General features: G+C 45.7%; 1 long non-coding RNA gene across 1 annotated transcript; it reads left to right on the forward strand.

Annotated features, from left to right (window-relative positions):
- Positions 1 to 12,337: 12,337 nt before the first annotated feature.
- On the forward strand, positions 12,338 to 13,206 carry LOC127927034 (uncharacterized). The gene is made up of 4 exons (XR_008125962.1): positions 12,338 to 12,469; positions 12,744 to 12,935; positions 12,975 to 13,060; positions 13,108 to 13,206. It is a non-coding gene; the product is annotated as an uncharacterized LOC127927034 (long non-coding RNA).
- The last annotated feature ends 1,008 nt before the right edge of the window (positions 13,207 to 14,214 follow it).

Genomic DNA, 14,214 nt, shown 5'->3' on the forward strand with positions numbered 1-14,214 from the left:
CTACTGCTTCGAGATGCCTGGGATGGCTTCATTTGAGTTTGATGTCAGAGGTGTTGGTCTCTGTGGGTCTATAACATTTTAATTTAACCCTGTGTGTTGTTCATGAATACTATCAAGCCAGCTGTTCTAACGCCTTAAAACAGACGACTTCAAATCCTGTGAATCATATCGCTGCAGACAGTCTGTTATCCTGTGAATCATACCTCTGCAGACAGTCTGTTATCCTGTGAATCATACCTCTGCAGACAGTCTGTTATCCTGTGAATCATACCTCTGCAGACAGTCTGTTATCCTGTGAATCATACCTCTGCAGACAGTCTGTTATCCTGTGAATCATACCTCTGCAGACAGTCTGTTATCCTGTGAATCATACCTCTGCAGACAGTCTGTTATCCTGTGAATCATACCTCTGCAGACAGTCTGTTATCCTGTGAATCATACCTCTGCAGACAGTCTGTTATCCTGTGAATCATACCTCTGCAGACAGTCTGTTATCCTGTGAATCATACCTCTGCAGACAGTCTGTTATCCTGTGAATCATACCTCTGCAGACAGTCTGTTATCCTGTGAATCATACCTCTGCAGACAGTCTGTTATCCTGTGAATCATACCTCTGCAGACAGTCTGTTATCCTGTGAATCATACCTCTGCAGACAGTCTGTTATCCTGTGAATCATACCTCTGTAGACAGTCTGTTATCCTGTGAATCATACCTCTGCAGACAGTCTGTTATCCTGTGAATCATACCTCTGCAGACAGTCTGTTATCCTGTGCAGAATCATACCTCTGCAGACAGTCTGTTATCCTGTGAATCATACCTCTGCAGACAGTCTGTTATCCTGTGAATCATACCTCTGCAGACAGTCTGTTATCCTGTGAATCATACCTCTGCAGACAGTCTGTTATCCTGTGAATCATACCTCTGCAGACAGTCTGTTGTGAAGTGTTATCCTGTGAATCATACCTCTGCAGACAGTCTGTTAGTGTTATCCTGTGAATCATACCTCTGCAGACAGTCTGTTATCCTGTGAATCATACCTCTGCAGACAGTCTGTTATCCTGTGAATCATACCTCTGCAGACAGTCTGTTATCCTGTGAATCATACCTCTGCAGACAGTCTGTTATCCTGTGAATCATACCTCTGCAGACAGTCTGTTATCCTGTGAATCATACCTCTGCAGACAGTCTGTTATCCTGTGAATCATGTTATCCTGTGAATCATACCTCTGCAGACAGACTGTTATCCTGTGAATCATACCTCTGCAGACAGTCTTATCCTGTGAATCATACCTCTGCAGACAGTCTGTTAGTGTTATCCTGTGAATCATACCTCTGCAGACAGACTGTTATCCTGTGAATCATACCTCTGCAGACAGTCTGTTATCCTGTGAATCATACCTCTGCAGACAGTCTGTTATCCTGTGAATCATACCTCTGCAGACAGTCTGTTATCCTGTGAATCATACCTCTGCAGACAGTCTGTTATCCTGTGAATCATACCTCTGCAGACAGTCTGTTATCCTGTGAATCATACCTCTGCAGACAGTCTGTTATCCTGTGAATCATACCTCTGCAGACAGTCTGTTATCCTGTGAATCATACCTCTGCAGACAGCCTGTTATCCTGTGAATCATACCTCTGCAGACAGCCTGTTATCCTGTGAATCATACCTCTGCAGACAGCCTGTTATCCTGTGAATCATACCTCTGCAGACAGTCTGTTATCCTGTGAATCATACCTCTGCAGACAGTCTGTTATCCTGTGAATCATACCTCTGCAGACAGTCTGTTATCCTGTGAATCATACCTCTGCAGACAGTCTGTTATCCTGTGAATCATACCTCTGCAGACAGTCTGTTATCCTGTGAATCATACCTCTGCAGACAGTCTGTTATCCTGTGAATCATACCTCTGCAGACAGTCTGTTATCCTGTGAATCGTACCTCTGCAGACAGTCTGTTATCCTGTGAATCGTACCTCTGCAGACAGTCTGTTATCCTGTGAATCATACCTCTGCAGACAGTCTGTTAGTGTTATCCTGTGAATCATACCTCTGCAGACAGTCTGTTATCCTGTGAATCATACCTCTGCAGACAGTCTGTTATCCTGTGAATCATACCTCTGCAGACAGTCTGTTAGTGTTATCCTCTGAAGTGTCAGACTTACCTCCCTGGCGTTAGGACTCCTAGTCGTCCTCCCAAATGTCTCCTTACTCCCTGTGTAGTGGCCCATGTTCGGTCACTATGTAGGGAATAGGTTTCCATTTTGGACTCAGTCCTAGACGGTTCAGGTAATCCCATTCTGCCTTTGCCTGCGAGGGTAGTAAAAATGCTAGTGTTTCCTACCCCCTGTTTAAACGATGGTAAGCTGGGCTGTATCGGTGCAAAGCTCCTCCCTGTGGCTATAAGCCTGATCTCCTGTAGTCCCACAGCTTCATTACTCAGACTGAACCTCAACTCAAGCACACAGTACAACTTTGGCCTTCGGTTCAATTTACTGCCACAGCTTCATTACTCAGACTACTGCTGCTGCTTTTTGCAGGGTTTATTTAGTTGTTCCCTTTCTTTCCCTCTCTCGCTGACCTCATCTTAGATTCACCAGGGCATGATGACCTCGTCTTAGATTCACCAGGGCGTGATGACCTCGTCTTAGATTCACCAGGGCGTGATGACCTCGTCTTAGATTCACCGGGGCGTGACGGCCTCGTCTTAGATTCACCGGGGCGTGATGATCTCGTCTTAGATTCACCGGGGCATGATGATCTCGTCTTAGATTCACCAGGGCGTGATGACCTCGTCCTAGATTCACCGGGGCATGATGATCTCGTCTTAGATTCACCAGGGCGTGATGATCTCGTCTTAGATTCACCAGGGCATGACGATCTCGTCTTAGATTCACCGGGGCATGATGATCTCGCTCACATCCACTTCCAGGGGTGAGCAGTTTGCCACTAAAAGCCTCTGATGGAAAACCAATCACTTTCTATGGAGGGGAATGAGAAGAAAAACAACATTACATCCTTTTTTTTGTGTTGATTTTCCATTTCAGCACTTCTGATAAATTCTTTATCTCATAATGACGAGGCAGGTACGGTAATAGAATGTGTGGTAATGACCCAAGCTGTGCATCCCAATGAGAGATCTGTTCTGTTCTCAGGGACAATGGGAGGTTTGAGTCTGACTAGACTACACTCAGATATACTACACTGCCCTAGACTACACTCAGATATACTACACTGACTAGACTACACTCAGATATACTACACTGACCTAGACTACACTCAGATATTCTACACTGACCTAGACTACAATCAGATATACTACACTGACCTAGACTACACTCAGATATACTACACTGACTAGACTACACTCAGATATACTACACTGACTAGACTACACTCAGATATACTACACTGACCTAGACTACACTCAGATATACTACACTGACTAGACTACACTCAGATATACTACACTGACTAGACTACACTCAGATATACTACACTGACCTAGACTACACTCAGATATACTACACTGACTAGACTACACTCAGATATACTACACTGACTAGACTACACTCAGATATACTACACTGACTAGACTACACTCAGATATACTACACTGACTAGACTACACTCAGATATACTACACTGACCTAGACTACACTCAGATATACTACACTGACTAGACTACACTCAGATATACTACACTGACTAGACTACACTCAGATATACTACACTGACCTAGACTACACTCAGATATACTACACTGACTAGACTACACTCAGATATACTACACTGACTAGACTACACTCAGATATACTACACTGACTAGACTACACTCAGATATACTACACTGACCTAGACTACACTCAGATATACTACACTGACCTAGACTACACTGATATACTACACTGACTAGACTACACTCAGATTTACTACACTGACTAGACTACTCTGCCCTAGACTACACTCAGATATACTACACTGACTAGACTACAATCAGATATACTACACTGATATACTACACTGACTAGACTACACTGACTAGACTACACTGACAAGACTACACTCAGATATACTACACTGATAGACTACACTGACTAGACTACACTCAGATATACTACACTGCCCTAGACTACACTCAGATATACTACACTCAGATATACTACACTCAGATATACTACACTGATTAGACTACACTCAGATATACTACACTGACTAGACTACACTCAGATATACTACACTGATTAGACTACACTCAGATATACTACACTGACTAGACTACACTCAGATATACTACACTGACTAGACTACACTCAGATATACTACACTGACTAGACTACAATCAGATATACTACACTGATATACTACACTGAGTAGACTACACTGACAAGACTACACTCAGATATACTACACTGACTAGACTACACTGATATACTACACTGTTCTGTTCTCAGGGACAATGGGAGGTTTGAGTCTGACTAGACTACACTCAGATATACTACACTGCCCTAGACTACACTCAGATATACTACACTGACTAGACTACACTCAGATATACTACACTGATTAGACTACACTCAGATATACTACACTGACCTAGACTACACTCAGATATACTACACTGACTAGACTACACTCAGATATACTACACTGACTAGACTACACTCAGATATACTACACTGACTAGACTACACTCAGATATACTACACTGACCTAGACTACACTCAGATATACTACACTGACCTAGACTACACTCAGATATACTACACTGACTAGACTACACTCAGATATTCTACACTGACCTAGACTACACTCAGATATACTACACTGACCCTAGACTACACTCAGATATACTACACTGACTAGACTACACTCAGATATACTACACTGACTAGACTACACTGACTAGACTACACTGACTAGACTACACTCAGATATTCTACACTGACCTAGACTACACTGACTAGACTACACTCAGATATACTACACTGACTAGACTACACTGACTAGACTACACTGACTAGACTACACTCAGATATTCTACACTGACCTAGACTACACTCAGATATACTACACTGACCCTAGACTACACTCAGATATACTACACTGACTAGACTACACTCAGATATACTACACTGACTAGACTACACTCAGATATTCTACACTGACTAGACTACACTCAGATATACTACACTGACTAGACTACACTCAGATATACTACACTGACCTAGACTACACTCAGATATACTAGCTCAGTTGGTAGAGCATGGCGCTTGTAACGCCAGGGTAGTGGGTTCGATCCCGGGACCACCCATACGTAGAATGTATGCACACATGACTGTAAGTCGCTTTGGATAAAAGCGTCTGCTAAATGGCATATATATTACTGACTAGACTACACTCAGATATACTACACTGACTAGACTACACTCAGATATACTACACTGACTAGACTACACTGACTAGACTACACTGACTAGACTACACTCAGATATTCTACACTGACCTAGACTACACTGACTAGACTACACTCAGATATACTACACTGACTAGACTACACTGACTAGACTAGACTGACTAGACTACACTCAGATATTCTACACTGACCTAGACTACACTCAGATATACTACACTGACCCTAGACTACACTCAGATATACTACACTGACTAGACTACACTCAGATATACTACACTGACCTAGACTACACTCAGATATACTACACTGACTAGACTACACTCAGATATACTACACTGACTAGACTACACTCAGATATTCTACACTGACTAGACTACACTCAGATATACTACACTGACTAGACTACACTCAGATATACTACACTGACCTAGACTACACTCAGATATACTACACTGACTAGACTACACTCAGATATTCTACACTGACCTAGACTACACTCAGATATACTACACTGACTAGACTACACTCAGATATACTACACTGACTAGACTACACTCAGATATACTACACTGACCTAGACTACACTCAGATATACTACACTGACTAGACTACACTCAGATATACTACACTGACTAGACTACACTCAGATATACTACACTGACTAGACTACACTCAGATATACTACACTGACTAGACTACACTCAGATATACTACACTGACTAGACTACACTCAGATATTCTACACTGACCTAGACTACACTCAGATATACTACACTGACTAGACTACACTCAGATATACTACACTGACTAGACTACACTCAGATATACTACACTGACCTAGACTACACTCAGATATACTACACTGACCTAGACTACACTCAGATATACTACACTGACCTAGACTACACTGATATACTACACTGACTAGACTACACTCAGATATACTACACTGACTAGACTACTCTGCCCTAGACTACACTCAGATATACTACACTGACTAGACTACACTCAGATATACTACACTGAACTAGACTACACTCAGATATACTACACTGACTAGACTACACTCAGATATACTACACTGACCTAGACTACACTCAGATATACTACACTGACCTAGACTACACTGATATACTACACTGACTAGACTACACTCAGATATACTACACTGACTAGACTACTCTGCCCTAGACTACACTCAGATATACTACACTGACTAGACTACAATCAGATATACTACACTGATATAGTAAACTGACTAGACTACACTGACTAGACTACACTGACAAGACTACACTCAGATATACTACACTGACTAGACTACACTGATATACTACAATGACTAGACTACACTGACTAGACTACACTCAGATATACTACACTGCACTAGACTACACTCAGATATACTACACTCAGATATACTACACTCAGATATACTACACTCAGATATACTACACTGATTAGACTACACTCAGATATACTACACTGATTAGACTACACTCAGATATACTAAACTGACTAGACTACACTCAGATATACTACACTGATTAGACTACACTCAGATATACTACACTGACTAGACTACACTGACTAGACTACACTCAGATATACTACACTGCCTAGACTACACTCAGATATACTACACTGACTAGACTACAATCAGATATACTACACTGATATACTACACTGAGTAGACTACACTGACAAGACTACACTCAGATATACTACACTGACTAGACTACACTGATATACTACACTGACTAGACTACACTGATATACTACACTGACTAGACTACACTCAGATATATTATACTGACTAGACTACACTGATATACTACACTGAATAGACTACACTGAGTAGACTACACTGACAAGACTACACTCAGATATATTATACTGACTAGACTACACTGATATACTACACTGAATAGACTACACTGATATACTACACTGACTAGACTACACTCAGATATACTACACTGACTAGACTACACTCAGATATACTACACTGACTAGACTACACTGACTAGACTACACTCAGATATACTACACTGATTAGAGTACACTCAGATATACTACAATGGAAAATAACATTAATAAAATAACATGTAGCTTGTATCAACTGGGTTCGGCAGGAAGCTCACACTAGCAAGCTTGCAACATTGTATCAACCATCAACTGGGTTCGGCCATGAAGCTCACTCTAGCAAAGCTTGCAACATTGTATCAACCATCAACTGGGTTCGGCAGGAAGCTCACGCTAGCAAAGCTTGCAACATTGTATCAACTATTCTGGGCCCTTAGTTTCCTGTGCCAGTGAGCTCTGGACAGACACAGCTGTATTTCCAGAAGGGATATGAAGTCGTCAGGTATTTTGTGATGTTTCCACTGAATCAGAGCGTTACATGCTTCCCCTTTTCACGCCAAAGGAGAAAGCTGGAACGATTTTTCTAATACATTTCAATGTGGATGTAAAAAACAGACTTTGTTTTCTTGCTCTTTTGAGGTGAAGACGGCATTTTCATCGAGAAGCTTCACAGCTCTTTTACCTGACGACTTAAACTGAATTCTCCCTCTGCTCTGAGTCAACTTCACTCTGCCGTGTTGTATAAAGGGTGTTGTACTCCCTCCCTCCCTCCCTCCCTCCCTCCCTCCCTCCCTCCCTCCCTCCCTCCCTCCCTCCCTCCCTCCCTCCCTCCCTCCCTCCCTCCCTCCCTCCCTCCCTCCCTCCCTCCCTCCCTCCCTCCCTCCCTCCCTCCCTCCCTCCCTCCCTCCAAAGTCCCTCCCTCCCTCCCTCCGTCCCTCCCTCGCTCCGTCCCTCCCTCGCTCCGTCCCTCCGTCCCTCCGTCCCTCCGTCCCTCCGTCCTCAGTCCCTCCGTCCCTCAGTCCCTCAAGTCCCTCCCTCGCTCCCTCGCTCCTCGCTCCGTTCCTCCCTCCGTCCCTCCCTCCCTCGCTCCTCGCAGGGCTCCCTCGCTCCTCGCTGGGCTCCGTCCCTCGCTCCTCCCTCGCTCCCTCGCTCGCTCCGTCCCTCCCTCCTCCCCCTCCTCCCTCCCTCCCTCCTCCTCCCTCCTCCCTCCCTCCATCCTCCTCCTCGCTCCCTCGCTCCTCGCTCCCTTGCTCCCTCGCTGGCTTCGCAGGGCTAGCTCGCTCGCTCCCTCCATCCTCCCTCCTCCCTCCCTAGCTCGCTCAGCTCCTCGCTCGCTCCCTCCTTGCGCTCTCCTCCGGCAGGGCTCAGCAAAGCTCCTGCTATTGTCCCTCCCTCCCTCCCTCCCTCCCTCCCTCCCTTCCTCGCTTCCTTCCTCCCTCGCTCCTCGCTCCCTCGCTCCCAGGGCTCCCTCCCTCCCTCCCTCCCTCGCTCCCTCCCTGGGCTCCCTCCCTCCCTCCCTCCCTAGCTCGCTCCCCTCCTCCCTCCCTGCTCCCTCCCTCCCTCCCTCCCTCCTCCCTCCTCCCTCCTCCTCCCTCCCTCCCTCCTCCTCCTCCTCCCCTCCCTCCCTCCCTCCTGGCTCCGTCCCTCCCTCCCCTATTTCAGAAGTCCCTCCCTCCCCTCCTCCCTCCCTCCCTCCCTCCCTCCCTCCTCGCTCCTCCCTGGCTCCCTCGCTAAACTCAATGCTCGCTGTGCTCAGATCCTGTTCCCTCCTCCCTCCCTTCCTCCTCCCTCCCTCCCTCCCTCCTCCTCCCTCCTCCCTCCCTCCTCGCTCCCTGTTGCTGCTCCTCCCTCCCTCCTCCCTCCTCCCTCCCTCCTCCCTCCTCCTCCTCCTCCTCCTCCTCCTCCCTCCTCCCTCCCTCCCTCCCTCCTCCCTCCCTCCCTCCCTCCCTCCTCCCTCCCTCGCTCCCTCCCTCCCTCCCTCCCCTCCTCCCTCCCTCCCTCCCTCCCTCCCTCGCTCCCTCGCTCCGCTCGCTCGCTCGCTCCCTCCCTCCTCCCTCCCTCCCTCCCTCCCTCCCTCGCTCGCTCGCTCCCTCCCTCCCTCCCTCCTCCCTCCCTCCTCCCTCGCTCCCTCCCTCGCTCCCTCCCTCCGCTCCGCTCCCTCGCTCCTCCCCCTCCCTCCCTCCCTCCCTCCCTCCCTCCCTCCCTCCCTCCCTCCCTCCCTCCCTCCCTCCCTCTCCCTCGCTCCCTCGCTCCCTCCCTCGCTCCCTCGCTCCCTCGCTCCCTCGCTCCTCCCTCGCTCCCTCGCTCCCTCGCTCCCTCGCTCCCTCGCTCCCTCGCTCCCTCGCTCCTCCCTCGCTCGCTCGCTCCCTCGCTCGCTCCTCCCTCGCTCCCTCCCTCCCTCGCTCCCTCCCTCGCTCGCTCCCTCCCTCTCTGTGTCAACTTCAGTCTACCGTCGTTGAAGTAGTTTGTGGCGACGTCAACATTTAAAGGGGTGTTGTACAAAAAGAACGTCATCAGCGAGTGGATCATCTCTAACCAAATCAGAGTATCTTGAAAATCAGAGTGTCAAAGCCAATGACGAATTCTAGAAGAAAAAAAACCCAGCTTTAGCCCCACGTGTTCTGGCTCTGTCCCGCCCCATCGGCGTCTGGGACCAATCAGAACGGTTAGAATGTGTTACTCAGGGAGTTACTCAGATCCAGACTTACTGTGGAGAAGAAGAACATCAGTGTTCTGGCTCTGTCCCGCCCCATCGGTGTCTGGGACCAATCAGAACGGTTAGAATGTGTTACTCAGGGAGTTACTCAGATCCAGACTTACTGTGGAGAAGAAGAACATCAGTGGGCGTTTTGGTCTGTGTAAGGAGCCTGGGTTGCCGGGAAACCGCAGCGATGGTGTTAAGACGATCAGAAATACGATGAGTCGGGTCGGCTGAGATTTGTTATTTTTTAGTTGAGCGGTATAATAAATTTTGCTACCGATCAACTAAAAAAATAAAATCTCTGCCGATCAACAGAGTAGCGACCGAACAACCGACGAGATGGGATCAGACCTGATGCTTATATACGAAATACTGAGAGATCAACACCGAGAGATCAACACCGAGAGATCAACACCGAGAGATCAACACCGAGAGATCAACACCGAGAGATCAACACAGAGAGATCAGTACCGAGAGATCAACACAGAGAGATCAATACTTCATAGTCATTTAGTGTATCTGGAGCAGTATCCTGTCAGACTTGTTGTATCAGTGAAGAAGCCTTCTAATACCTCTAAACACTATGAATTATGTGGATGTTTCCCCCACAGGGTCTTACTTCTATCCTCCAAACCCCAGTCGCTCTCTCTCTCCATATTCTGTCTCTCTATTCTCTCCATATTCTGTCTCTCTATTCTCTCTCTCCATATTCTGTCTCTCTATTCTCTCTCTATTCTCTCTCCATATTCTGTCTCTCTATTCTCTCTCTCCATATTCTGTCTCTCTATTCTCTCTCTCCATATTCTCTCTCTCTATTCTCACTCTATTCTCTCTCTCCATATTCTGTCTCTCTATTCTCTCTCTATTCTCTCTCTCCATATTCTGTCTCTCTATTCACTCTCTCTCCCTATTCTGTCTCTCTATTCTGTCTCTCTATTCTCTCTCTCTCTATTCTCTCTCTCTCTCCATACTCTGTCTCTCTATTCTCGCTCTATTCTCTCTCTCCATATTCTGTCTCTCTATTCTCGCTCTATTCTCTCTCTCCATATTCTGTCTCTCTATTCTCTCTCTATTCACTCTCTCCCTATTCTGTCTCTCTATTCTCTCTCTCTATTCTCTCTCTCTCCATATTCTGTCTCTCTATTCTCTCTCTCTCCATATTCTGTCTCTCTATTCTCTCTCTATTCTCTCTCTCCATATTCTGTCTCTCTATTCTCTCTCTCCATATTCTGTCTCTCTATTCTCTCTCTATTCTCTCTCTCCATATTCTGTCTCTCTATTCTCTCTCTATTCTCTCTCTCCATATTCTGTCTCTCTATTCTCTCTCTCCATATTATGTCTCTCTATTCTCTCTCTCCATATTCTCTCTCTCTATTCTCACTCTATTCTCTCTCTCCATATTCTGTCTCTCTATTCTCTCTCTCCATATTCTCTCTCTCCATATTCTGTCTCTCTATTCTCTCTCTCCATATTCTGTCTCTCTATTCTCTCTCTCCATATTCTGTCTCTCTATTCACTCTCTCTCCCTATTCTGTCTCTCTATTCTGTCTCTCTATTCTCTCTCTCTCTATTCTCTCTCTCTCTCCATATTCTGTCTCTCTATTCTCTCTCTATTCTCTCTCTCTATTCTGTCTCTCCTATTCTGTCTCTCTATTCTGTCTCTCTATTCTCTCTCTCTCTATTCTCTCTCGCTCTCCATATTCTGTCTCTATTCTCTCTCCATATTCTGTCTCTCTATTCTCTCTCTCCATATTCTGTCTCTCTATTCTCTCTCTCCATATTCTGTCTCTCTATTCTCTCTCTATTCTCTCTCGCTCCTCATATTCTGTCTCTATTCTCTCTCTCTCTATTCTCTCTCTATTCTCACTCTCTATTCTCTCTATTCTCTCTATTCTCTCTCTCTCTCTCTATTCTCTCTCTCTCTCCTCTCTTCTCTCTCTCCATATTCTGTCTCTCTATTCTCTCGCTCTCTCTCTCTCCATATTCTGTCTGTGTCTTGCCTGGTCTCCATTGTAGCGATGCTCAGCTTTGTTATAGTCTGTAAGTGTCATCTGCTCTGCTCTGGGCTCCCTCATTGTGTCTTCCTGTACAATGAGGGTAATTGGTGGAGAAGTAGTTCTCTGGGATGTTGGGAGTTGTACACTGAGTGAAACACGCCCGCTCTTACACAGGGTTACAATACAATGCTTCACCGTGTTAGACCACGAGGCAGGCTCTGTGGAAGGGGAGGATGGAGGTGGGGAGGGGTGGGAATGGAAGGAGAGAGGAGGGTTATGAAGCTAGGTGGGAGCTGATTGATGCATAAGGAGGAGGGATATGAAGCTAGGTGGGAGCTGATTGATGCATAAGGAGGAGAGGGGAGGGATATGAAGCTAGGTGGGAGCTGATTGATGCATAAGGAGGAGGGATATGAAGCTAGGTGGGAGCTGATTGATGCATAAGGAGGAGGGATATGAAGCTAGGTGGGAGCTGATTGATGCATAAGGTAGAGGGAGGGTTATGAAGCTAGGTGGGAGCTGATTGATGCATAAGGAGAAGAGGGAGGGATATGAAGCTAGGTGGGAGCTGATTGATGCATAAGGAGGAGGGATATGAAGCTAGGTGGGAGCTGATTGATGCATAAGGAGGAGGGATATGAAGCTAGGTGGGAGCTGATTGATGCATAAGGAGGAGAGATATGAAGCTAGGTGGGAGCTGATTGATGCATAAGGAGGAGAGGGAGGGATATGAAGCTAGGTGGGAGCTGGTTGATGCATAAGGAGGAGGGATATGAAGCTAGGTGGGAGCTGATTGATGCATAAGGAGGAGGGATATGAAGCTAGGTGGGAGCTGATTGATGCATAAGGAGGAGGGATATGAAGCTAGGTGGGAGCTGATTGATGCATAAGGAGGAGGGATATGAAGCTAGGTGGGAGCTGATTGATGCATAAGGAGGAGGGATATGAAGCTAGGTGGGAGCTGATTGATGCATAAGGAGGATATGAAGCTAGGTGGGAGCTGATTGATGCATAAGGAGGAGGGATATGAAGCTAGGTGGGAGCTGATTGATGCATAAGGAGGAGGGATATGAAGCTAGGTGGGAGCTGATTGATGTATAAGGTAGAGGGAGGGATATGAAGCTAGGTGGGAGCTGATTGATGCATAAGGAGGAGGGATATGAAGCTAGGTGGGAGCTGATTGATGCATAAGGGGGAGGGATATGAAGCTAGGTGGGAGCTGATTGATGCATAAGGAGAGTGGAGCGATATGAAGCTAGGTGGGAGCTGATTGATGCATAAGGAGGAGGGATATGAAGCTAGGTGGGAGCTGATTGATGCATAGTAGATTGATGTAGATTGATGTTCTCAGTAGACATGTCCATAATGAAACACAACCTCAATCGGTTTGGTGGTGTAGTTAGTTAGTTAGTTAGTTAGGTGGTTTAGTTAGTTAGGTGGTTTAGTTAGTTAGTTAGGTGGTGTAGTTAGTTAGTTAGGTGGGGTAGTTAGTTAGTGAGTTAGGTTACTCTGTTCTCAGTAGACATGTCCATAATGAAACACAACCTCAGCGGTTAGGTGGTGTAGTTAGTTAGGTGGTGTAGTTAGTTAGTTAGGTGGTGTAGTTAGTTATTTAGGTGGTTTAGTTAGTTAGTTGGGTGGTGTAGTTAGTTAGTTGGGTGGTGTAGTTAGTTAGTTAGGTGGTGTAGTTAGTTAGTTAGGTGGTGTAGTTAGTTAGTTAGTTAGGTGGTGTAGTTAGTTAGGGGTGTAGTTAGTTAGTTAGGTGGTGTAGTTAGTTAGTTAGGTGGTTTAGTTAGTTAGGTGGGTGTTAGTTAGTTAGTTAGGTGGTGTTAGTTAGTTAGGTGGTTTAGTTAGTTAGTTAGTTAGGTGGTGTAGTTAGTTAGTTAGGTGGTGTAGTTAGTTAGTTAGGTGGTTTAGTTAGTTAGTTAGTTAGGTGGTGTAGTTAGTTAGTTAGGTGGTGTAGTTAGTTAGTTAGGTGGTGTAGTTAGTTAGTTAGTTAGGTGGTGTAGTTAGTTAGTTTGTTAGGTTACTCTGTTCTCAGTAGACATGTCCATAATGAAACACAACCTCAATCGGTTTGGTGGTGTAGTTAGTTAGTTAGTTAGTTAGGTGGTGTAGTTAGGTGGTTTAGTTAGTTAGTTAGGTGGTGTAGTTAGTTAGTTAGGTGGGGTAGTTAGTTAGTTAGTGAGTTAGGTTACTCTGTTCTCAGTAGACATGTCCATAATGAAACACA

Source organism: Oncorhynchus keta, unplaced genomic scaffold, assembly GCF_023373465.1.
Source record: "Oncorhynchus keta strain PuntledgeMale-10-30-2019 unplaced genomic scaffold, Oket_V2 Un_contig_910_pilon_pilon, whole genome shotgun sequence".
NCBI lineage: Eukaryota > Metazoa > Chordata > Actinopteri > Salmoniformes > Salmonidae > Oncorhynchus > Oncorhynchus keta.